Here is a 23,680-nt window from a genome sequence, read left to right as displayed (position 1 = left end):
TTAATTTGACACATCTGAATTAATGAACATTAACAAACAATAGTTACTTATTATTTAGAAAGGAAAACATTCCTTCAGTACAAACATGTATATGGTTTCTTTTCTTTATAATTGAAATTTAACATATGTTTAAATTGCCAAAATCACATATCATTGAGTTTCAGTTTATTTTAAAAGGATCCAAAGTTCTTGATCTCATATGTCAGAAGAAATGAACAAGACTTTTATAATGAGAGAGAAAACAAAATGTCTATAGTAAACAATAAGTTCATTTTGTCTTAATTCTCATTTACTGAAAAATGCTCTTGTGTAGCCTACTTTTCAAAGCCTTTTAAAGAATGATAATAATATGCCTTTCCCATTACATAATTCAGATCAAATTATATGCCTAACAATTACAAGCATAAAGTATTCATTTACATACCTTCCTTCAGTGTTCAGAATGCATTTATTATTGACCAAATCACTTACATAAGAGATTTAAATAGGACACTAGGTAACAAAAATTCCATTTCTCCTTGCCTTAGTTGTTTTCTTATTCCCTTTATCAAATAACTGGTATTTCAATACTGCCCTTCTTCAGAAAGTTTAAAAAAACAACTTTTACCTACAACAATGATTCACGTTTTGTGAGCAAAGAGAGGAAGCTTTGTATTTTTGTTATTTTTATCTGTAAATATATTTTCCCTTTAACGACCAGAAACCTAAGGTAAAGAAAATACAACTTATGTGAAGTCTAAACTGAAACTAGGATTTCAAATTGAAACTTACATTTCAAATAAATTTGAGTTTATACATTCTATCCCTAATAGTTCTTAAATAAGGATGATGGTTTCCAAACAGTACACCAAGGTAGAGTGAACTCAGAGGCTCCTCCAACGGAAACAAATAATTTTTTATATCTGTGGAATCAGATCCTACTGCATTCCTTTATACGCACTCATTATCTTCGCAAGACTAAGTCTCTGCAACTAAATTTTAAAATTTTCAAAACAAGAAAAAAAAATGGCCAAAACAAAACATAAATGTGGAATACATAATGAAGAGTAGAAGTTCCCATCTGATTCCATTCCAAGTTTTATGAAGTTGCATAGTATAAACTGTACACATCCCATTAGAAAAAAATTGTAGCTACTTAAGAATAAAATATTTCTTGGGGAATTCCCTGGCAGTCCAGTGGTTAGGACTATGCGCTTCCACTGGAGGGGGCATGTGTTCGACCTCTGCTCAGGAAACTAAGATTCCACATGTGGCATGGGGTAGCCAAAAATAAAAAAATTTCTTCAAAGAAGAAAGTCAAAGGGACTTCCCTGGTGGCACAGTGGTTAAGAATCCACCTGCCAATGCAGGGGACACGGGTTCAAGCCCTGGTCCGGGAAGATCCCACATGCCGCGGAGCAACTAAACCCATGCACCAAAACTACTGAGCCTGCGAGCCACAACTACTGAGCCCACATGCCACAACTACTGAAGCCCGTCCGCATAGGGCCCGTGCTCCGCAACAAGAGAAGCCACTGCAATGAGAAGCCCGCGCACCACAACCAAGAGTAGTCCCTGCTCACCACAACTAGAGAAAGTCCGCGCACAGCAACGAAGACCCAACACAGCCAAAAATAAATAAATAAATTTATTTTAAAAAAGAAAGTCAAAGAATTCATATGTGTTATTTATTCAAGTTGTTAGAACATAAATACTTAAGTCATTTAGACCTAAGTAAATGGAGTTATTTGGTATTTCTTTGGATCGAAGGGCATCATGAAGGAATTACTGGCACACTAAGGGTGTGGTGAATTGAGAAAGTTTGGGAACCTTTTGATAAGAGTATAAAATGAAATGCCACTGGGACTGTTACTAAACTTAACGAAACATTAAGTGACTACATTATCCTCAAAAGACCATATATAAAAGTTACTGTGTAGGCTCTAATAACTCTATTTACAAATGTCTGAAGTCATCACCTTTTCAAAGAACATTCTCCACCCCTCCCTCTTGTTTAACTGAAGTCCAGCTCTTACCTAAAGTCTAGTCCCTCTTCAGCTGTCTCTGGGGTAAAATACTCCTCAGTCCTCATTTGGGCTGGCACAAATTCATCTTCCTTTTTCCATACTTAGGAAAGAGAGCTACATAGCATTCTTATGATAAAGGCCAAACTTCTTCAACAAATTCTCATGAGTCTTGGTAACTATATATATATATATATGTATATATATATATATATACAGTACCAATATTAATATTATACAAAATTCTCCAAAATACTTTCAGAGCCATATCCTGAAATATCAATATCCTCGTTATGCCAACAATAGTGCTTCTCTGTATAATGTGAAGGCACACGAAGTCAGCTCCATGTTGATCTAGTTATAGCAATTCAAAGAGCTTTCAGTAGTACCAAGCGCAGGATCTCAATTAAGAACAAGTGGGTAGCAGTCAAGTTCCGCTACCGTTAACTTTAAGCAAGTCCCTCTACCTCCTGACCTGTTTATGGTCTCCTCAACCATAAATAGGGTCACTTATTTATATAACAATATTTAGGAATGTTCAAATGAAATTATGCTTATTAAGCACTTCATAACATATTACTTATTATACAAACAAATGGATCCATCATTCTTCCAAATATATACATGCAAAGCACCGTATGAGCAAATAGCGACAGAGCAAAAAACAAGACAAAAAAACCCTCTCCTCATGGAACTTAGATTCTAGTTGGGAAATAATTAATGTATTTAATCTCAGCTCCCTTCCACTAAAATGACAACGAAGACATGTTAAAAAGATATTAGCACATATCAACAAAACTTGAGACAGAAGAGTGAGAGATGACAGCTAAATTCTGTCTATAAAAAGTAGATGGGGGCTTGCCTGGTGGCGCAGTGGTTAAGAATCCGCCTGCCAATGCAGGGGACATGGGTTCAAGCCCTGGTCCAGGAGGATCCCACATGCCACAGAGCAACTAAGCCCGTGCACCACAACTACTGAGCCCGCATGCCACAACTACTGAGGCCTGTGCGCCTAGAGCCCGTGCTCCGCAACAAGAGAGGCCACTGCAATGAGAAGCCCGCGCACCACAACGAAGAGTAGCCCCCGCTCACCACAACTAGAGAAAGCCGGCGTGGCAACGACGATGGAACTCAGCCAAAAATAAATTAATTAACTTAAAAAAAAAAGAGTAGATGAACAATTGCAGATTTTGCAGTGCAAAGAAAGCTGAAATCTACACGTCAAGCAAAAAAAGGGGGAAAAAATTATACCAAAGAATTGGGGAAGAGGCTTAGGAACCGAAAGTTCACAAGTGCCTAATGGCAAGGGAAAGGAGTGGGCAAAAACAGGAGGAATGGTGAAAAGTCTACATAAGAGGAAGTTAGGGGCTTCCCTGGTGGTGCAGTGGTTGGGAGTCCACCTGCCGATGCAGGGGACACGGGTTCGTGCCCTGGTCCGGGAAGATCCCACATGCCTCAGAGCGGCTGGGCCCGTGAGCCATGGCCGCTGAGCCTGTGCGTTTGCTCCGCAACGGGAGAGGCCACAACAGCAAGAGACCCGCGTACCACAAAAAAAAAAAAAAAAGAGGAAGTTAGGACACCTCACTCCCTACCCTCCTCAGTCAGGCAACTATCTTATCCCCATGGACAAGGTTTACTCTCTACAAATACTGAACCAAAGAAGTGCTGGACTCTGAGACACCAGTAATAGTCAAGGGTGGAGGTGAGGAAGGATCATACTGAAACAAGGAGTGAACGTCTATGTATAAAACAGTGGTATTTCCAGTCCTCTTCCCCAAGTGCATCTCAAAACATCAAAATGAAAAAAGTTTAGATACTAAACATTCCCCATATTTTCAGACTTAAGAGATAGCTATATATAGTAGCTATTTATAATGGTTCCTGTTCACCAAAAAGCCGTATTTCGCTATTAAAAAAAAGATTTATTAAGTTCAAGTTTATATAGAAAGGGAGAAAAACAAGAAAGAATGGGAATGATATTTAGAGGCTAGATGATCGTCTTGTCAGGGAAGCTTTAGGCAATGAATAAAGAGGTAATTCAATACAATTTTTAACAGTACACAAAATGTCATGCAGTTATTTTAATATACATTAGAAACAATATAGCTAGTTTACTGAACCTATAATTTCAAAATTAGTATTGCTTAGCTAAGGCTAAGTTTAAAAAATATTAAGAAAATATTAACACAGGTATTTTGCAGAAATGGCAGTAGTATGTAAATGTCTAAACTTTGAGGCAAACTACTGCAGAGACGATAACTAAATTGGATGGTAAAGTTAAGGCCAGGTAAACGAAAATTACTTCAAACTCCAAGGATCCCTTCAATTCTGATTCTAGGAATATTTTTAATAGACATACTTTAGGAAACAAATGTTTTCTGGATATATATTGACATAATGTAGGTTGACCAAAGAGATGCTTTTTCAGAAACATTTTCCCAAGATACAACATTAGGTAAAAAGTATTCTTTGAGCAATAGTAATTTAAAGTTCTAAAAATAGAATAATAGATTAGATGAATAAGAACAGTTAGATAAGGTAGAGGAGAATTATAAATTATATTAATAGAAACTACCATCTATTGAGCTTCTACGGTGTACTAGGCACTGAGTTAGCCAATCAAAACAGGAAGTCTTTACACAACTCCCTTTTACAGGTTAAAATTCTAAGACTCAGAAGTTAAGTAATTTACTTATGGTCCCAGTTGGGGGAAAGAGGGGTAGCTGAAGGGGAAAAAGTGTGACATAAGGGAAGAAAAATCTTTGATAATCAACTAAGTATCACAATTAAATTCCCAATACTATAGTTTTCCACATTCCTAACATTCGGAAACCCTTATAAAAATCCACAAAGTAAACGACTAAAAACTAGTGGTTAAACAAATGGCCAATAAATTAGATGTATTCCACAGAGATACTGTACCCAGGAAAAAAACTTCAATTTGATAGAGTAGATTCATCATGTGCATCTTACCCTAGCTGAGGACTTAATTACATTGCTGGTTCAGCCAAAGAAGAGACATAGCAAAAAAAATGCCCAAAACTTCTTAAATGGTCCCATTTCCAATATTCAGTTAAACGAAGTCAGACGTTACTGAGCAGCCCAACCAAACAACAACAAAAATAACTGCCATATGCTTTATAATTCTATGATCTGTGTCCTTAAAATGTCAAAGAATGTTTAGCAGTTAAAAAACTTCTCTTAAGTTTTCAGAAATCGTCCCATATTTACATTATCATAAAAAGCAGTAATTTTGTAAAACTGAAGGGAGACTCTGCTATTCATGCTTTTAAAATGTGCTCTTAATTTTTCTGACTACTAAAGGCTATAATATGTCACTTGGAAAACAGAAGGCTGAGTGAGCATCTGAGGGTAAAAAGGAATGTTTTCACAGGCGCAGTTGGTAAATACCACTGGCTCTAGATGAGCATTCTTCCCTAACTGGAAGCCAATCCAATTTAACTTTAAAAATCTCCTTGTTACATAGAGCAATGGGAGATCATATTATCTCAATTATCCCTTCACATTAAACTCAAGGGTTGAACTAATACTTTAAACATTATCAACATCCATTCCTTTTTACTGTGTTTCCAACTGAGTCCATAGCCAGAGTTAAGATTTAGCTAAACTAGTCAACAGGCTTAGATGTTGTTCTCTAGCTTGGGCACTACAAAAAGCTTATTTTTATACTCCATACTTTCCATTTTGATTATGCAAACATTCAATTTGCAAGTTATAATACATTACCAGTACTCTCAGGGAAGGATAGCTTGTGAGACCCAATCCAAACTTTAATGTCACAGCAATCCTTCCTTGTATTACTGCACAGCAGTGTGAAAAAGGCCAGTATGTCATGGGAAGAAACAATCCTATACAAACACATTTTACAGTAATGAATCTGCAATCAATAAATCTATTTGGATACTGGAGTAAATGACCTTGAACAGAGAAACTTAGGTGCCTAGGAAATGAATAAAGCATAATCATAAGAAATAAAATTTTAAAGTAAAGCAAAATATTGCATTTCTGAAATTTAAAGTAGTTTTCTTTCTTCACACTTAAATTTTTACACTAAGTGACTGCATAGAATATACACCATAAACATGAACAGGCAATTCGGAAAACATAAACACTCAGTATGTAAGTAAGTAAACATGTACAATTCTCAAAGAAAAGCAAATTACAACCAAAAGAGAACTGGTTACAGAAATTTCGGCACATATATAATTTGCATTTAAAGCTTTCCCTTCCAGGCCTGAATCCTGGCTCCCAGATCTGTCTTCCTTATCTCAGCTCAGTCTCTCAATGTAGCTGTCTCATGTGGTATCTCAGCTTAGATCTGGCTAGAGGATCAGGCTATTCTCATATCCAGGCTGGACTAACAAAACAAAGACTCAAGTGACAATAATAAAAATCAAGGAGGAAGGGATAGTCAGTCCCAAGGCTTAAGTCCCTCAGTCCCCTTTTATACTGGATTTCTAAACCATTTTTGTAAACACTAAAAGGGACTGATAAGATCAGTATTTTTTTTAGTTTATTTTTAAATTTTTTTGGCCGCACCTCGGGGCATTCAGGATCTTAGTTCCCCGACCAGGGATCGAACCCAAGAGCCTTGCAGTGGAAGCGTGGAGTCTTAACCACTGGACTGACAGAGAAGTCCCAAGATCAGTATTTTGAATTTATGCTATAAAAGGAAAGAAAAGGAAGCAACCCAATGTCATTCAACCCATGAATGGATAAACAAAAAGTGGTATACGTAAGCAGTGGAATACTATTCAGCCTTAATAAGGAACTTCTGACACACACTACAATAAGGATGAACCTTTGAAGATACTATGCTAAATGAAATAAGCCAGTAACAAAAGGACAAATATAGTATGAATCTCCTTCTATGAGGTACCTGAAATACTCAAATTCAGAGACAGAAAGTAGAATGGTGGCTGGTAGGAGTGGGGGGCAGGGAGGCAGGGGAAATAGGGAGTTACAGTTTAATGGAGTTTCAGTTTGGGAAGATGAAAAGTGGTTGCACAACAATGTAAATGTACTTAATGCACTGAACTGTACATTTTAAGATAGTTAACATGGTAAATTTTATGTTATGTATATTTTACCACAATAAAAAAAAGGGAAAGGAATGATAAAAACAATTAAGCTCACAACAGCTAAGACCCTGAAAACCTTTCAAGAGCATTAGTGGTATTTAAATATTTAATTTATTAAGTAATACAGATACTCATTGGCTAAATATACCTTGTAATACAGACCACAACCTGACGAATGTGAATATTTGAGCGGATTAAAGAAAGACTTTCAATAGGAGTCACTTTAAATCTTTTATATAAAATAGTTTCAGATTTGTGATTCTGTAGGGAATGTCTTTTCAAAAGCTCTTTGGAAAGAGTTCAATCATAAAAGAAGACAAAAATATGGACCATCATGCGCTTACTTCATTTTCCAACCTCTATATTAACCTGTTCCTGAAATGTATTTACAAAGAATGCAGCAAATCTTTTCATCAATCACCATGTGAAAACCTTTGGCAGGGACACTGTGCATTCCTGGGAGGATTTAAATTAGTTTGTGAGGGACGGAAACCTGGCTTAAAAGCAAAGAATTGGATTTAGGATTTGACAAAGAGTTTCTTTTCTGAGGAACTTAAAATGTTCTATCATGAGTTTTCACATTTATTTCCTCCATTATTAGCAAAGACACAAAATAACAAAGAATTTCAATTAAAATTATCCTTTGGTAGTTTTCTACTCATTATTGTGTTAGCTTTATCTGTCCACCACAGTACAGTATTTGAAATCACATTTCTGCTTTAAGCAAAAAAGGAACTAAATTAAATATTCCAAAGGCAGGAAATCCTGTTTCAATTGCATCATTTAAAAACTCTTAACTGATCTACTTCGAAGAACAAGAGTTCTCTACCAGAAAGTAGGATAATTTTTTTAATTGATGCAATTTCAATCTCCTTAAACACTTTACACTTGAATATAACCGTGCTTATTTTTTAAAAATCACTCTATCTTTTTCTAAATTTCAAATTCTAGTTTATTTTTTAAAATGTTAGTTTGACAAATTATTTTAATTGTAGATAACAGGCACTTAATTTAATTCTGCAACTTTTAGTTTAGGCCTAAAAACTCAAACTGTTCTAAAGGATCCTTATATTTAGTGTAAATCACAGAAACGCAAGTACTACTAGAGGTACTACTATGTGAATGATACGCACTCTTCCTGTAAGAGCCAAATTGTCAAATAAGCTTAATTTAAGTAGTCAAACATGTTGAATAGCTGCAATAAACCTGAGAGAACAAGAAGAAAAGATCAGCAAAAATAAATTGACAGTCCTTAAAGAATAGAAATGGGGAAAACCAAAAACATCCTTGTGATAATGCTGGAAGAATCTTCCAGTCCTATGACTCAGGGAAATAACATTCTTACTGGCACAACAATAGGGATTAAAATAATGGATGAAAGTCTACCCATAACAGCAGCACCCACTATTTGCATAAATAATGTTTGGTTAAATATGACTACATTTAAATTTTATCTTAATTACAAATACTATTCCACTAAAGCACCAGCAAAGAAGGTGTGTGCAGAGGGGGAAGACATGGACTAGCCAATCCAATAGTTATAATATGGCCAAAAATAATAACAGTAATAGTAATAAGGTAGTACCTGTAATCAACATATTAAAAAGAGAGGATATGGTCCCATTTAACAGACAAAGCTTGGCAATAATTCTAAGACAATGGCTCAAAAGACAGCCTTCATGTCCCTCTGTGCAAAAGGAAAGTGTTCCTCTTTCCCATAAATCAACCAACTAAGGAAGGCTCTGGGAGAGTCTGCAGATGGAAAGCTGCTCAAAAAGCCTAGTTCTGGTGATGCTTTACCACCCCTTGGGTGGGGGAATTACCACCTGGGAACTGGGGACTGCAGTATTTAAATGCCCTTTCTTTTCCGTTCGGTAACAATCAAGGAATCATTTCAGCTTGTGAAGTACTGCTACTATACTCTGAGGGGAAATCAAGGAAGTAAAAGGAAGTACACGTCTGTTTTCATTAAAGTTCCTTAACATCTCTACTAGTTTCCTAATGCATTTAATCTTGCTAAAATGCACAATCTCAGGCCTCACCCCAGATCCTTCAAAAAAATCTGCATTTTACAAAAGCCTCAGGTGATTTGTATACAGATTTAAGTCTGAGGTGTCCTGGTCTAAAGTGCCACACCTGACAGGCTGACATCCCCAACTAACCCCATGCCTAACTGCATATCACTACTTTCCAAACATTTTAAAACTTGAGAATGGAAAATGAAAGCAACTCAAAATCTGAATATACTTCTGATAATGGAGAAAGTGTTGAACTAACTAAAGAGTTTGGACTTCCTAACTCCTTTTCCAAGAGGAAAATTGTATGAATAGATTTGTGTTTTGAAATCTAGCTGTAACAAGATGAATAATATACTGGAGGCAGATAAATTAATTAGGAGCTACTGTAGTGAGCCAAATGAATGATAACGGTGGCCTGAAATAGTATAGTAGTAATGAGGATATGAGGGAAGTAGATGAATCTGAACGGTATCTAGGAACTAAAGTTGACAACATGTGGTGAATGAATAGATGTGACATGGAGGTGGGGCAGGGAAATATGCCAGATACTCATGTAATTCAGGACATTCATATCAATAACTTGGAAAAACTAAGCAGACGGCCATACTACTCACAAGTTAGGGAACACCAGAGCAATAAGGTTTAGCAGAAAAGACTAAATTTTTAGAAAAAAACAGAAATGTTCAGTAGACAGACTGGCACACAAGTCTTAAGCTCAAGAGGAAAATAGGCACTGGAAATACATATTCGTAAATTAACAGTAGTAACACCCACTTCTGGCCAAGTTGGAGAAAGAGGGACCAGATTTACCTGCCTGCTTGAAACAACAACAAATACATAAAATGCATGGAATAATGGTTTTCAGACAATAACTATCAGCACACAGTAATGAATCCTGAGAGACAGAAAACTAAAAACTCTGCAATTACTTCCTAGAGAGTTTCCAGACAGCAGCACAGTGAGAAAGAACCTGGGCAGAGACCAGCAATCTCCCTGAATTGAGGAAGTGGATATGGGAGCCCAGCAAGGCCAAGGTAGCTAGAGTATGCAGGACCGAATTCTGAAGAGAAGAAAGCTGCACAAAAATATCCAGAGATCTGAAAGGGCCCCCCCTCTCTAGATTTAAGCTAAGCATGGACCAGTGGAGGCACAGAGGAAGCACCCCAAGGCTAATGCATCTGAAAGGATTAGAGGGAAACTGATACAAGAAGAATGACTGTGCTCAATGAAGCCAGATTTTAAGGAGTACGCACTATATGATTACCTTTATATAAAATCCTAGAAAACGCCAAGTAACCTATTGTGACAGAGAGCAGGTCAGTGGTTGCCTTGGATGGGGGAGAAATTACAAAGGATCACGGGTAAACTTTTGAGGGTGATGGATATATTCAATATCTTGGTTGTTGTGATGGTTTCATGGGTGTACCACACATGTCAAAACTTGTCAAATTGCACATTTCAAATTTATGCAGTTTATCATATGTCAATCTATCTCAATAAAAAAAAAATTTTAACTATCAGCATATACACAGAACCTGAAGTTATGAGGGTGGTTGCGGTTGCTGAGCAATTATACACAGATTGAGAAGAAGGCCTAGGAAAGGGCCATAAAGGATACCAACATTTAAAGAAGTAATAAAGCAGAGAGATTGTGAAGGAGTTTTCAAAGAATTAGAGGAAAAACTTGCAGAGTGTAGCATAATTGAAGCAAAGGAAAAAGAGTTTTCCCTCAAGAAGTCTTTAAAGGAAAGAGCAATCTATGTCAAATTAAGATAAAGCCTAAAAAATGTTCAATGTACAAAAGAGAAGAATATTATGAGGTAGACATGGTGTAGGAGAAGGAGCACCAAGACAGTCATCCTTGATCCAATAATTTGTTATTTTAACTAGAAAGACTAAGAAATATAGTAAAAAAATTATTTAAGGCTTGACAGTTAAGAAAAACCATGAATCCTAGATACTAATAGATTATTTTTCATCTGGCACTGGCACCCTCCTAACTAATATGCTACATTCAATATAAACAATAGTAATTAACTGTCCTTAATTGAGTCTTTAAAGGAAATCAAATCAGAATCAAGCTAACAGTAATTAATGCATATACTCATTAAGCATGAGTGAAAGTCCAACTTGGAGGCCTATCTTCCCATCTAAATTTAATAGGAAACTAAATACTTGAAATTCTTTCAGTTTTTCTTTTTTAATGAGTAATAGGGTTATTTATGTTCTTCCTATCAGCCAACCAAGAAGAACAAGATTTTTTTTGCCTCATGTCAGAATAAAAATTTATGTTTACATACAGATGCACATCATCAGCACACATAAGGATTTAATTCAGTAAATTAAATTAAGTGAACAATCTTCAAAACAAATGCATATTTATCTATGTTATATAACACTAAAATTCCAAGAGACCCAACTAGTCATCCTTCAAAATAAATAATACCAAAAAGTAATTATGTTTAATTGCTTCTTTTAAATTTTTACAGAGAGAGAATATTTTATAACTTTTTTTGTTTCATTTCAGAATATTTAGTAAATTCAATCTGTTACATCTCTTGACTATCAACATACTTTTAAAAATCTAAACTCAAGCTAAAAATCTCTGTAATATTTTGCAGCAGGGGCGTTTTAGATATTGGATAAAATAGGCCAATGTAGAAGGCCAAATACGTGTATCATTCACAAACAGAGGCGGACTTTGTTCTTGTCATTAAAAACACTTCCCCTGCTCTCTACCTCATCTTACTAGCTTCATTTCCATTTGTACAGTAGTAATAAATGTCTGGAGAAAGCCCACTAGTTCACAATATTGTCCAGACCAACCAATCCCTAAATAAGACTAAAATGTTAAAAAAATTTCACAGTGGGACTTCCCTGGTGGCGCAGTGGTTAAGAATCTGCCTGCCAATGCAGGGGACACGGGTTCAATCCCTGGTCCGGGAAGATCCCACATGCCACGGAGCAACTAAGCCCGTGTGCCACAACTACCAAGCCTGCGCTCTAGAGCCTATCTACTTTTCCTATCCTGATTCAAATGGAATGCCAGTATGGCAACTCCTAGGATTTGTCACAAATGGGAAACCAAGTGCCATCTTCAAAATTTCAGGTCTTAAATCTGGAGAAGGAAGCCAGCACCCTTTTGGAGCCATGAATATTGTCCGAAATCCATCTGTTGCTCACATTGGAATTTCAGTGGAATTATTGGACAGTCTGGCTCAGCAGACTCCTGTAGGTAATGCTGCTGTGTCTTCAGTTGACTCACTCAGTTCACACAAAAGATGTTAGACAACTTCTACAATTTTGCTTCATCATTTGCTGTCTCTCAGGCCCAGATGACACCAAGTCCATCTGAAATGTTCATCCTGGCAAATGTGGTTCTGAAATGGTACGAAAACTTTCAAAGACGACTAGCACAGAACCCTCTCTTTTGGAAAACATAATTTGAATAAAATAATTTTTAATGGATTCTGAAATTTGTCATGTTTTGAAGATAATCATTCTATTTGAAAGCACGAAGTCAAAAGGATCACGAAGCCTAAGTTTAAAAACTGCTTATGACTATGAAGCTTAATTAAAATCTTTATAAAAAATTAAAAACACTGAACTACTGAGCCCGCGTGCCACAACTACTGCAGCCCATGCACCTAGAGCCCGTGCTCCACAAGAGAAGCCACAATGAGAAGCCCGTGCACCGCAACAAAGAGTAGCCCCTGCATGCTGCAACTAGAGAAAGCCCGTGTGCAGCAACAAAGACCCAACACAACCAAAAACTAAATAAAATTTTTTAAATTCGCCTTTAAAAAAAAAGAAAAACGAAAGAATTATAGAGGAAATCCGTCTTTAGTTAAAAAAATTTTTTCACAGTAAATCCCATTTTACAACTATGCACATTTCTATCTGTAATCATTCAGAACATCAATTACATTCTTATATAACATATAATTTAAGAGGAAGAAAATAACCTATAGTAGCTTGAGACCAGACATTCATTAAAAAAAACTTACCAATGAAAGACAGAACATTAGAAGTTCTAAAGAATTATTTTCTGTGATATTTAGAAAGGATTTTGTCTGCGGCCCATGCTGTTTCCTTTTTTTTTTTTTCTTTTCTGATATTTAACAAAAGAAAATATTTGGGTTTAAAAGACTACATTACTCCCCACAAGCAGTTTTACAAATTGTGCAAAAGAAGAGAGAGTAAAGGCAGGGGTTCGGGGGTGGGCATAGAAAGAAAAGATTCACTCTTCTTAACCAACTATTTTATTAGACACGGCTGCAACAAATATAGTTTAAAAAAAACAAACCTGAAGACAATAGCTCATTACGTTTAGTGCCAGGCCCATAACAGTTTGGGAGACACAGCTAGACATTAAAAGCAAATCCACCACAGACATACTGGGTTATAAATGCAAGTACCTGGAGTTCTGCAATCAGCTGTGGTGAGCAGCCTCTGATCAATTTATCCTAGTCAGGAGTAGCCAGAGGAAATGAAATGAAGGAAACAGGAAACAGCAAAGATAAAATGCTTTTTCCTAGGGTAAACTTCAGTGTGGCATTGACAGGAATCTGGTCCTTTCCTGATCAACTGACCATGTTAGGAACAGGGAATGAAAGTCGTTATTAAGTACCACAGGACAATTCAAGATGACAGACATAAAAAGAAGCAGCAGAAGTGCTGGGAGCAGGCATTGAAAAAAGGAAAAAAGAGGAGAAGAATGAGAGAAAACAGAACTTAAAAAACGCTTCATGGGAATAACCTTCATACTTAGGCTACAACGCAGCAGCATTACCTGGAGCGCTTGCTACAACAGCAGGTCTGGGATGAAGCCCAAGAATCTGCATCTCTCACAAGGTCCCAGGTGATGATAAAGCTAGACCCAAAAACCACACTTTAAGAAGCACTGCCCTATACTTACCCTTTGGTAAGACTCAACCCACTCATGTTCACTTATTTAATTAATACCTATCATCTGGAGTGGGGGAAAGACTCTGTTAAACCCATCACTGTCATCACTGTATTCCTATCACCTAGCACAACGCCAAATACATCATAGTCTCCAAATACTGCTCACTGAATAAAGACCATTGTGAAAAACACGGAATGTAGTGAATGGCGGCGGGGAGGGAGATTGAAAGAGAAAAGTATGAAGACACAGAAAACAAAAGCACAGTATAAATGTCCAAGTATTTGCTACAAGAACTGCCCAAGTCTTAATGAGAACGGCAGTAACTGGCCATCAATCTAATTTCATAGGGAGGTCATAAGCCAAAGAAATTTGACAAGGGCAGAAAAAGCAAAAAAGTTAGAAGTAAAAGAAGAAAAATCAATGAGTATTTTATATCATTAAAAAGATGGTATTTTTAAACAGCAAGAGTGATAAATTCAAGTGGAGAAGAGAATATGTTATGGATATACCACCATTAGATATCTATAATCTTAATCATCATCACTAAAATTCATTAAGTATCTATGAGTCAGACACTAACACTAGGCAGTTACATTTACTCAACCACTCCAGATAATATTCTCTACATTTCAGAGATAAGTAAACTAGGCTGTAAGTGATGAAATCATTTGCCTTTAGAGTCAGATGGACCTAGGCTCAAATCTCAGTTTTTCCCACCTCACCTCCGAGTAGAATGGCCTTGGGCAAATATTTTGGCCTTTGAGCCTCTTGCTTAACTGTTATTTTTTCCATTCCGTCAGTTTTTTTGTTATAGCTGTCTTGTTTTGTGCTTATTTTTAACCTACCATTTAATGAGTTCCCCGTGTGCTAAATAACATGGTGGTCAAGGGCATTAATGTGTAAACTCAGTGAACACAGTAGTGCATGGATCTGAATTCCAAATAAAGCCAATTTCTTCTTTTATTAAACAGGAGTAATAATAATAATACCAACCACATAAGGGCTTGGAAGAGTGTCTAGCAATAAAACCTAGCTTCTATTGTCATTATCATCATCACCATTATTACTACTAATCCATATATCAACACCAAGATGAATACTAGTCCCATTTTACAAGTAAGGAAATTGAAGCTAAAAGAGATTAAGTAAGTAAAAAAAAAAAAAAGAGATTAAGTCCTGGGATCTGTAATTACTATAACTATTTAAGTACTTTGTGTATTTGGTTATTTTATCTATACTCAAAGTACTGTTAACTAAAATTTTGTTTTTAAAAGTTGCGATTTATAAACCTTATAGTTTTCAGTCTTCTCGTTTACAGGAAAAGATTTTGTAAATGTGGTGGGGGTGGGCAGAGACACTGTTTAACAGAATTAACCTCCAATTAAGAATAGTTAGAAAGGTAGTGTAAAAGAGAAAAGAAAGCAGAGGCATCATCTTCTCCTATATTATATCCAGAACTCATAAAAGAGGCCTTCAAGAAATACTTGATCTGATGTAGTTCCACTTTCTTTGAAGCTGTGTTTCTCATTTTAGGGTACATATACCCTTCCTGGAAATACACACCCTCATATGCAGAGGCATAGTTAATATATGACCTATTCCTAAAGTACTAAATGTATTCAAAGATTGGGGGAAAAGTTAAATAGTACAGAACAGTACAGAAGACGTCAAAGAACTGGGCAACCATACTAGTACAACTCGAGCCCCTTGGGATATAAACCATGTCCTCTCCTACCCGAGTCATTTGATGGCAGTCTGAGTACACCAGTTTGTAATGTAAACCTATTAGTAGCATAACATTAAATCTGTTTGTACAATTACCAAAAATGAGGTCAATATGATCAAATCAGATAATACATGTTCATTTTCTTCAAACTGTTAAGCCCTATCTATATAAATTAGTATTAATGTCTGCTTTGTTTTTTAAAAACTATGGCCCACCTCCTTGAGGAAAGGGCACATGTAACAAATAGTTTTCTCTCTCCAAAGTCATTTTTATAATTAACATTTATAGAAGATTCTCTACCACCATATCTTTAGAATATATATGCAAATTGATATTGCCAAGCAATTTAAAGATAACAGATGTGTGTTAATCTTTTCATAACATTATATGATTCACTATCTAGTTCATCTCTTCCCTTCCCTTTCATCCACTGACAAATGCCAGAGTATTAAAAGTTGGATGTTCCTATTTTAATTTTCTTCCCCCATATCCATGCTGTCCAATAGAAATAAAATGTAAGCCACATGTAATTTTAAATGTTCTAGTAGCCACATTTAAAAAAGGAAAAAGAAACAGGTAAAATTAATTTTTAAAATATATTTTATTTAATCCAATAACTCAAAAAAGTATCATTTCAATATGTAATTCATGTAAAACATTATATATGAATGTTTAATATTTTAATGATTTAATATTTACATTTTTTCAAACAAAGTCTTCAAAATCCAGTATGTATGTATTTTATACTCACAGCACATCTCAACTCAGGCTAGTCACATTTCAGGAGCTCAACAGCCACCTGTGGTAGTGACTCTGTACTGGATAGGGAAACCATATATGGTGACAAAAAAAAGAATTTCCCTGGCCTGAAGGCTACAAATTCCTGACATTCATGCCTACCTAATCTGCTAAAGCAACTAAAAGAGAAAAACTTTATTTATTTCCTCTCCTTTTACTATATATCAGAATACAACTGTGAAATTTAATGAAAAAAGGTATGAGTAATTCAACATAATAAGTACAAAAAGTATAAATCTCTGCACTAGCAAAACTGAAAACATTCTATGCTATATCAACAAACCAGAAACCAAAAAAGACCATTTGGTGAAAGTTAAAATTTATTAATTGAGTACCTACTGTGTGTAACATTAATCTATAAAAAAATACAAGGGACTTCCCTGGTGGTCCAGTGGTAAAGAATCTGCCTTGCAATGCAGGCGACGCTGGTTCAATCGCTGGTCAAGGAACTAGGACCCCACATGCCACGGGGCAACTAAGCCTGCACGCCACAACCACTGAGCTCACGCGCCTCAACTAGAGAGACCAAGTGCCGCAAACTACACAGCCCACGCGCCCTGGAGCCTGTGCACCACAACTAGAGAGAAGCCTGCGCATAGCAACTAAGACGCAGTGCAGCCAAAAATTAATTAAATAATTAAATAAATAATAAATAAATCTTAAAAAAAAATACAAATAGGATCAGTCAGTGATTCTCAAACGTGGCTGGAATTCAAACACAGGCAAACTGACTTCAGAATTAGGAAACTCCTCTAGGGCCTTTTTGCTGGTACCACATCCTCTCTGTAATAAACCTGGATGACTTTCCTTTTGGTAACTGCTGATACCTCCCCAGCTTCCATGCCACACCCACCTCACCCCGCACCCCACCCCCGCCAGCCGGGAAATGGTAAACTGTCTCTACTGCAACCCTTTCCTTCTGCCCCCAAGGCAGATATACAGAACTGTTCTTTAAAACATGTAGAAAACCATAATTCAGAAAGACACATGCACCCCAGTGTTCACTGCAATGCTATTTACAATAGCCAGGAAACAACCTAAATGTCCACCAACAGAGGAATGGATAAAGAAGATGTGGTACATATATACAATGAAATATTACTCAGCCATAAAAAGGAACGAAATTGGGTCATCTGTAGAGACATGGATGGACCCAGAGATTGTCATACAGAGTGAAGTCAGAAAGAGAAAAACAAATATATATTAACGCATATATGTGGAATCTGAAAAAACTGGTATAGACGATCTTATTTACAAAGCAGAAATACAGACACAGACATAGAGAACAAACGTATGGATACCAAGGGGGAAAGAGAGGGGGGGCGGGATGAATTGGAAGACTGGGATTGACATATATACACTACTGATATTATGTATCAATAGATAACTAATGAGAACCTACTGTATAGCACAGGGAACTCTACTCAATGCTCTGTGGTAACCTAAATGGGAAGGAAATCCAAAAGAGGGGATATACGTATACATATAGCTGATTCACTTTGCTGTACAGTAGAAACTAACACAACATTGTAAAGCAACTGTACTCCAATAAAAAATTTTTTAAATAATAAAATAAAATGGAAAAAAAAAAGTGATCAAGAGAATGGAGTAGACTAAACAGATTGTAAATCAAGATAAGTGTCCCAGTCCTGAAGTTGTTGCTGATTTGCTGATCGACCTCTGTTAAGACATCTTATTGCTTTGTGTCCATCCTTTGTCAGCACTAAATGAAAACCCATAAAGCACTGTTTTAAAACATGTTGGAAATGTTTGCCCCCTACCAACCAACCACTGGAAAGCCCTAATAAAAATAAAAGGAAAAAAAAACCTGTAATTCTCTCCTCAGGAATTTAAGTCCTTTACCATGTTTGTGTGTATTCTGAAACTTTCAAGAGAGTGACGCAACATAAAAGATCTTCCAAATTTATTTAACTACCTGAACTTTTCTCCTTCTCCTGGCAGGACCTCACCCTACCTCACCCCACCCCTTGCCTCCATTAATTAAAGGTACCCAGCCCTCAGAATTCTGTCTGCTCTTTCACACCCAAGCTAACTCAATCTATCTACTCTCATATGGTTTGAACAGCACAGATCTCTGGTTCTCAAAGTGTGGAATCAGAGTAGCATCAGTATCACTTGAGAACAAGTAAGAAGTGCAATTCTTGGACACCAACCCAGACCTACTGAATTGGACACTGGGTGGACATCAGTAGCGTGTGTATAACAAGTCCTCCAAGTGATGATGTGCACTAAAACTTGAGAACCACTGCCACAGACTGACTAGCTCCAAATTGTTATCTCTAGGCCAGACCTCTTCCCTAAAATCCAGACACAGTCTAGTAAGATTGTCAAAAAGCATTTTATTGAACTTTGAAAAAAGATGAAATCATACAAACTGGAGAATATAAATAGTAACTATATACTCACAGCTAAGGAAAAAAATCTGTCCTTAAGAACTTGTTGTATTTCAAACTCTTAGCCATAATATTTCTAACAAGAAAGTTACTAACAAAAGATTTCAAATTCATGACAGTGTTCATCACCAGCCTTGAAAGAAAGAATCTCTGGGGATATCCATACATATTTGTTGGCAAAAGTAGAGAATATCTCTGGAAGGTACACAAAAAAATAACAGTGGCTGCCTGTACCATTTGAAATTTTATCATGGGCATATAACTTTTAAAAATTAATATATTACATTTAAGGTAATATTTCACTTTTAGTTATAAGAAGATAGTTTCCTTATTTACTTTCTAAAAAAATTCTTATATTAGTAACACTTGAATTTAAAGCCCTATTAGAACTAGGAAATTTGTGAAGTTTGATGCTGCCTTTGCATCATTATGTTACATTAAACCAAAGGCCCCTCCCTTCATCATGTTCCCTTTATCTCCATAAACATTTTTTTCACTAAGAACCTGTGAAAAGCCATGTGTCATCAGTAAACAAAAATAATATGATCAAACAGGGCCACACCACCTTAAGCAGGGCTCAGAGGCGACAGGATTCAGGGAATTATAATGTAGGAGGGTTATAGCCTGCTTAATCATATTCAGAAAGTAAAATGGGAAAGCAATAAAAAGTAAAAACAAATAAAAAGATCTCAAATGAAAACCCAAATGTTGCCACTTGAAAAAAATGCTAGAAAAGATTCTCAAACTAAAAAACAGCCTTCTCAAAAGAAGCTGAAATGCAGTAAATGTTACCTGAAATATAGAAAAATCTCAGTCAATATGTACAGTAGAGCTTTAAAAAATCCAGATATCTGAGACAGGAGAGAGTGATAAAAAAACATTTGTAGGGATAATACTTCACATTCCACAAAACAGTTTTTATAGATAACCTCTCATTTGAATCTCACAATAGTCCTGTAAATAGGCTGTGATATTAGAACAACTACGTTAAGATGTATTCTAACAAATAAAGAAATCAAAGATGAGAGAAGTTAGGTAAAAGCTGTAGAAGTAAAAAATATTTTAGTCTTTACCCTGTATCTTTCTAATGCATCTAGTCCTTTCTTCTGTGTCTCCACATGGGTAAATCTAGATAGCCTGGGATTACTAAACTCTTATTTCCATTCACATCCTCATTCTGGCCCATTCACTAATGGACCTACCACTTTGTCAAAGCGAACTAGAATTCAGTTCAGCTTCTTTCCCTTTATCCTTTCTTGCAAAGCAAAAGCATCATTCACACATAAAGACCAAAGCAAGAACCCAGCTCTTAACAGATTCCAGAGTAAGAAATCCACAAAGGCTTACACCAAATCACATTAAGCCCATTTATGCATCTGCAAACTTCAAGTCATAAAATGGCACCCATTCCCATCAAGTCTATTCCTAGAGGACAGAAGATAAATTCTAAAATGTGTGAATCAACACTTAAAATCATGAGAGCGACAGGAATAATGGGCAGGGCACCAAGAAGAATCTCAGCAGATTTCCATACCCCATGTGAAATACATGGTAAATACAGAGTAAGTGATCAGTGCTCCAAGACAGCAAGCCTCACATTATGAAATAACTATCCACTCATCATTTTCCCATTATACAAATTATTGTTAATGTAATGTTGATCTTTAAGAATTATTAATTCCTAACATTTATTCTTCATATTAATTCTTAATAAGTATTATTGAATATTGTTAATTAATAATGATGTTAATGGTTAAGAAGGATGGATTCAGGGGTGAGATACACCTAGATTTTAATCTCGGTACCATCAGTTATTACTTGTGTAAAATTGAGCAGGTGCAGAGTTCTCATGAATAAAATGGAGATTGACTCGCCTATCTCTAAATTCAGGATTAAATAAATTAAATGTGTTTATCTAAAATATCTGTCAAGTAAAAGTCCTCAAATAAGTGGTAGCTTTTTTTTTTTTTTTTTTTTGCGGTACGCGGGCCTCTCACCGTTGTGGCCTCTCCCGTTGCGGAGCACAGGCTCCGGACGCGCAGGCTCAGCGGCCATGGCTCACGGGCCCAGCCGCTCCGCGGCATATGGGACCTTCCCGGACTGGGGCAAGAACCCGAGTCCCCTGCATCGGCAGGCGGACTCTCAACCACTGCGCCACCAGGGAAGCCCAGTGGTAGCTATTTTTATTTACAATGACAACACAGTATCATTTTCATTATTTCCTTATGATTAGGGCTTAGCATTTTTTAAATAGCATTTTCTCAATGCTTCCTTACTCTACCTTTACAGGCAAAATACCAAATGTTTAATAACTCTACGAAATCTTCAAAAAAGTAGGACTTCTAAAATGAAAGCCAAGAAAAAATAAACCACAGATTTAAATTGAGTAATCTGTTTTAGCTAACATGAAGCTATTAATAAATTCTGTAAATCAATATTTCTCAAAGGTATTGTTGATGGTCCACATTCATCAAAATTATCTGGTGAAATCTTTAAAATGCAGACTCATGGGTCCTATCCTAGACTTACTAAATCTCCCTTAGTAATTCTCTGGCAAATAAAGTTTTATAAATTTGTTTTAAATAGGCTAGTGTGAACTTTTGACACAGCAACCAACAAACGAAATACATTTAAAGTTATACTATATGTAGCAATTAACTAGGCTATGTGTTTGTAATGTAATAAATAAAGATAAATAAAAATAAATCCAACTACAAAGCACATGCAAAATATACATTCCAGAAAAAGTACTAAGTCTTGGTAAATATGAAATTGTCAAAGGGAGTTAATAGCTCATGTCTTAGTCTCTTCAGGCTGCTATAAACAAAATACCATAGACTGGGTAGCTTACAAACAACAGAAATTTATTTCTCATCGTTCTGGAGGCTAGAAGTCCAAGATCAAGGCACTGGCAGATTGGGTATTCTGGTGAGAGCCACTTCCTGGTTCAAAGATGGAGTTCTCTGCTTTTCTTTCATGGTGGAAGGAGCAAGGTAACTCACTTGGACCTCTTTTATAGGGGCCCTAACCCCATTCATGAGGGCTCTGACCTCATGACCTAATCACCTCCCAAAGACCCCTCCTCCAAATACCAAAACACTGGGGATTAGGTTTCAACATAAAAATTTGAGGGGGGACATAAACATTCGGTCAATAGCAGCTTACAATAAGGTAGTTTATTTTACATTCTAAACAAAAAATTGCCTATTAAAAATAACTAGACCTGGTAAGAAATTTAGTAGGACTATTTACCTATTATACATAAATGATTATTTTCATAAAAGTTGTACAAAGCGAACAACAGTCATTAAAGTAGTCACTAGAGGCTACCACTTCAAAGGTTTGGGGCTGTTAACTAGTCCCCAATTTTTTTTGAAGTGACTTTTCATTACTCAAAAGGATATAGAGATTTTATAAAAGGAAGACCAGAATGATCCTACTCTTTCACTACACCTCTGCAAAACCCTCCCCCGATAAGAAAAAGATTATATAATTTCAGGACTTCCCTGGTGGTGCAGTGGTTAAGAATCCATCTGCCAAAGCAGGGAACATGGGTTTGATCCCTGGTCCGGGAAGATCCCACACGCCACGAAACAACTAAGCCTGTGCACCACAACTACTGAGCCTGAGCTCTGGAGCCCGAGAGCCACAACTACTGATGCCCACGTGCCTAGAGCCCACGCTCCACAACAAGAAGCCCGCGCACTGCAATGAAGACCCAACGCAGCCAAAAATAAATAAATATAAAAATGTTTAATTATATAATTTTAAATTAAAAACTCAAAAAGAAGGTTTCTTTACTGCCTTAAGAGTCTTCTCTAAATCTTGGCCCTTTACGGTCATGTCGTGCTTTTATATCATCAATTATCCTAAACTATAATAGCAAGTTTTTACACTAAATCTATATTTACTGGAACACACCCTGAAAGTATATTTTATTTATGTTTTTAAACCCATGAATTAGCTTGTTTTGGGTCATATATTGTTTTTCAGAAAGTCAATGCTTTTGAATGTAATAGTAAAAAGAAAGTCCTGGGCTTCCCTGGTGGCACAGTGGTTAAGAATCCACCTGCCAACGCAGGGGACATGGGTTCGAGCCCTGGGCTGGGAAGATCCCACATGCCGCGGAGCAACTAAGCCCATGCACCACAACTACTAAGCCTGCACTCCAGAGCCCACGCACCTAGAGCCCGTGCTCTGCAACAAGAGAAGCCACCGCCCCGTTCGCCACAACTAGAGAAACCCCATGCACAGCAACAAAGACCCAACGCAGCCAAAAATAAATAAAATAAATAATTTTTTTTAAAGTCCTAAGTGCAATACCAAACTATTTCAAGGTCAAAGTAAGCATTTTTTTCATAAAGCTCCAAAGTTTATACTTTAAAAAAAAAGAATGAGAACAAAACACATACTGATAATTGTATAAACATAGTAAATATGCATCTATCACTACCTTAAGTAAACCAAAAAATTTTTTAACTTCGTAGTGAACATTCAGTCACTGCATTCTTCATTAACAACTAGAAAACTCTTCTTCAATTTCCAGGAAGGAGGGACAGTTAACCAAATATTTTTCGAAGAATCAATACTTACATTATGGGCTTCAACTGTGAAGAGGTTTGATAATACCCCCAATATGTATGAGAAAAAAAGATTAAAACAATAAAAGAAAAAAAAAAAAAAAAAAAAAAAAAAAAAGATTTTTTTTCT

General features: G+C 36.3%; 1 protein-coding gene and 1 pseudogene across 1 annotated transcript in view; one reads left to right on the top strand and one right to left on the bottom strand.

The window, feature by feature from the left end:
• The window catches only part of PAWR (pro-apoptotic WT1 regulator), a 113,432-nt gene that overhangs the window by 58,707 nt on the left and 31,045 nt on the right, over positions 1-23,680 (bottom strand). The window lies entirely within an intron of this gene.
• LOC112394356 (protein Hikeshi pseudogene) lies at positions 10,136-12,594 on the top strand (annotated as a pseudogene).

Source organism: Neophocaena asiaeorientalis, unplaced genomic scaffold, assembly GCF_003031525.2.
Source record: "Neophocaena asiaeorientalis asiaeorientalis breed wild unplaced genomic scaffold, Neophocaena_asiaeorientalis_V1.1 scaffold134, whole genome shotgun sequence".
NCBI lineage: Eukaryota > Metazoa > Chordata > Mammalia > Artiodactyla > Phocoenidae > Neophocaena > Neophocaena asiaeorientalis.
Note: the sequence above shows the minus strand (reverse complement) of the source record. Positions and strands in the feature narration are given on the sequence as shown.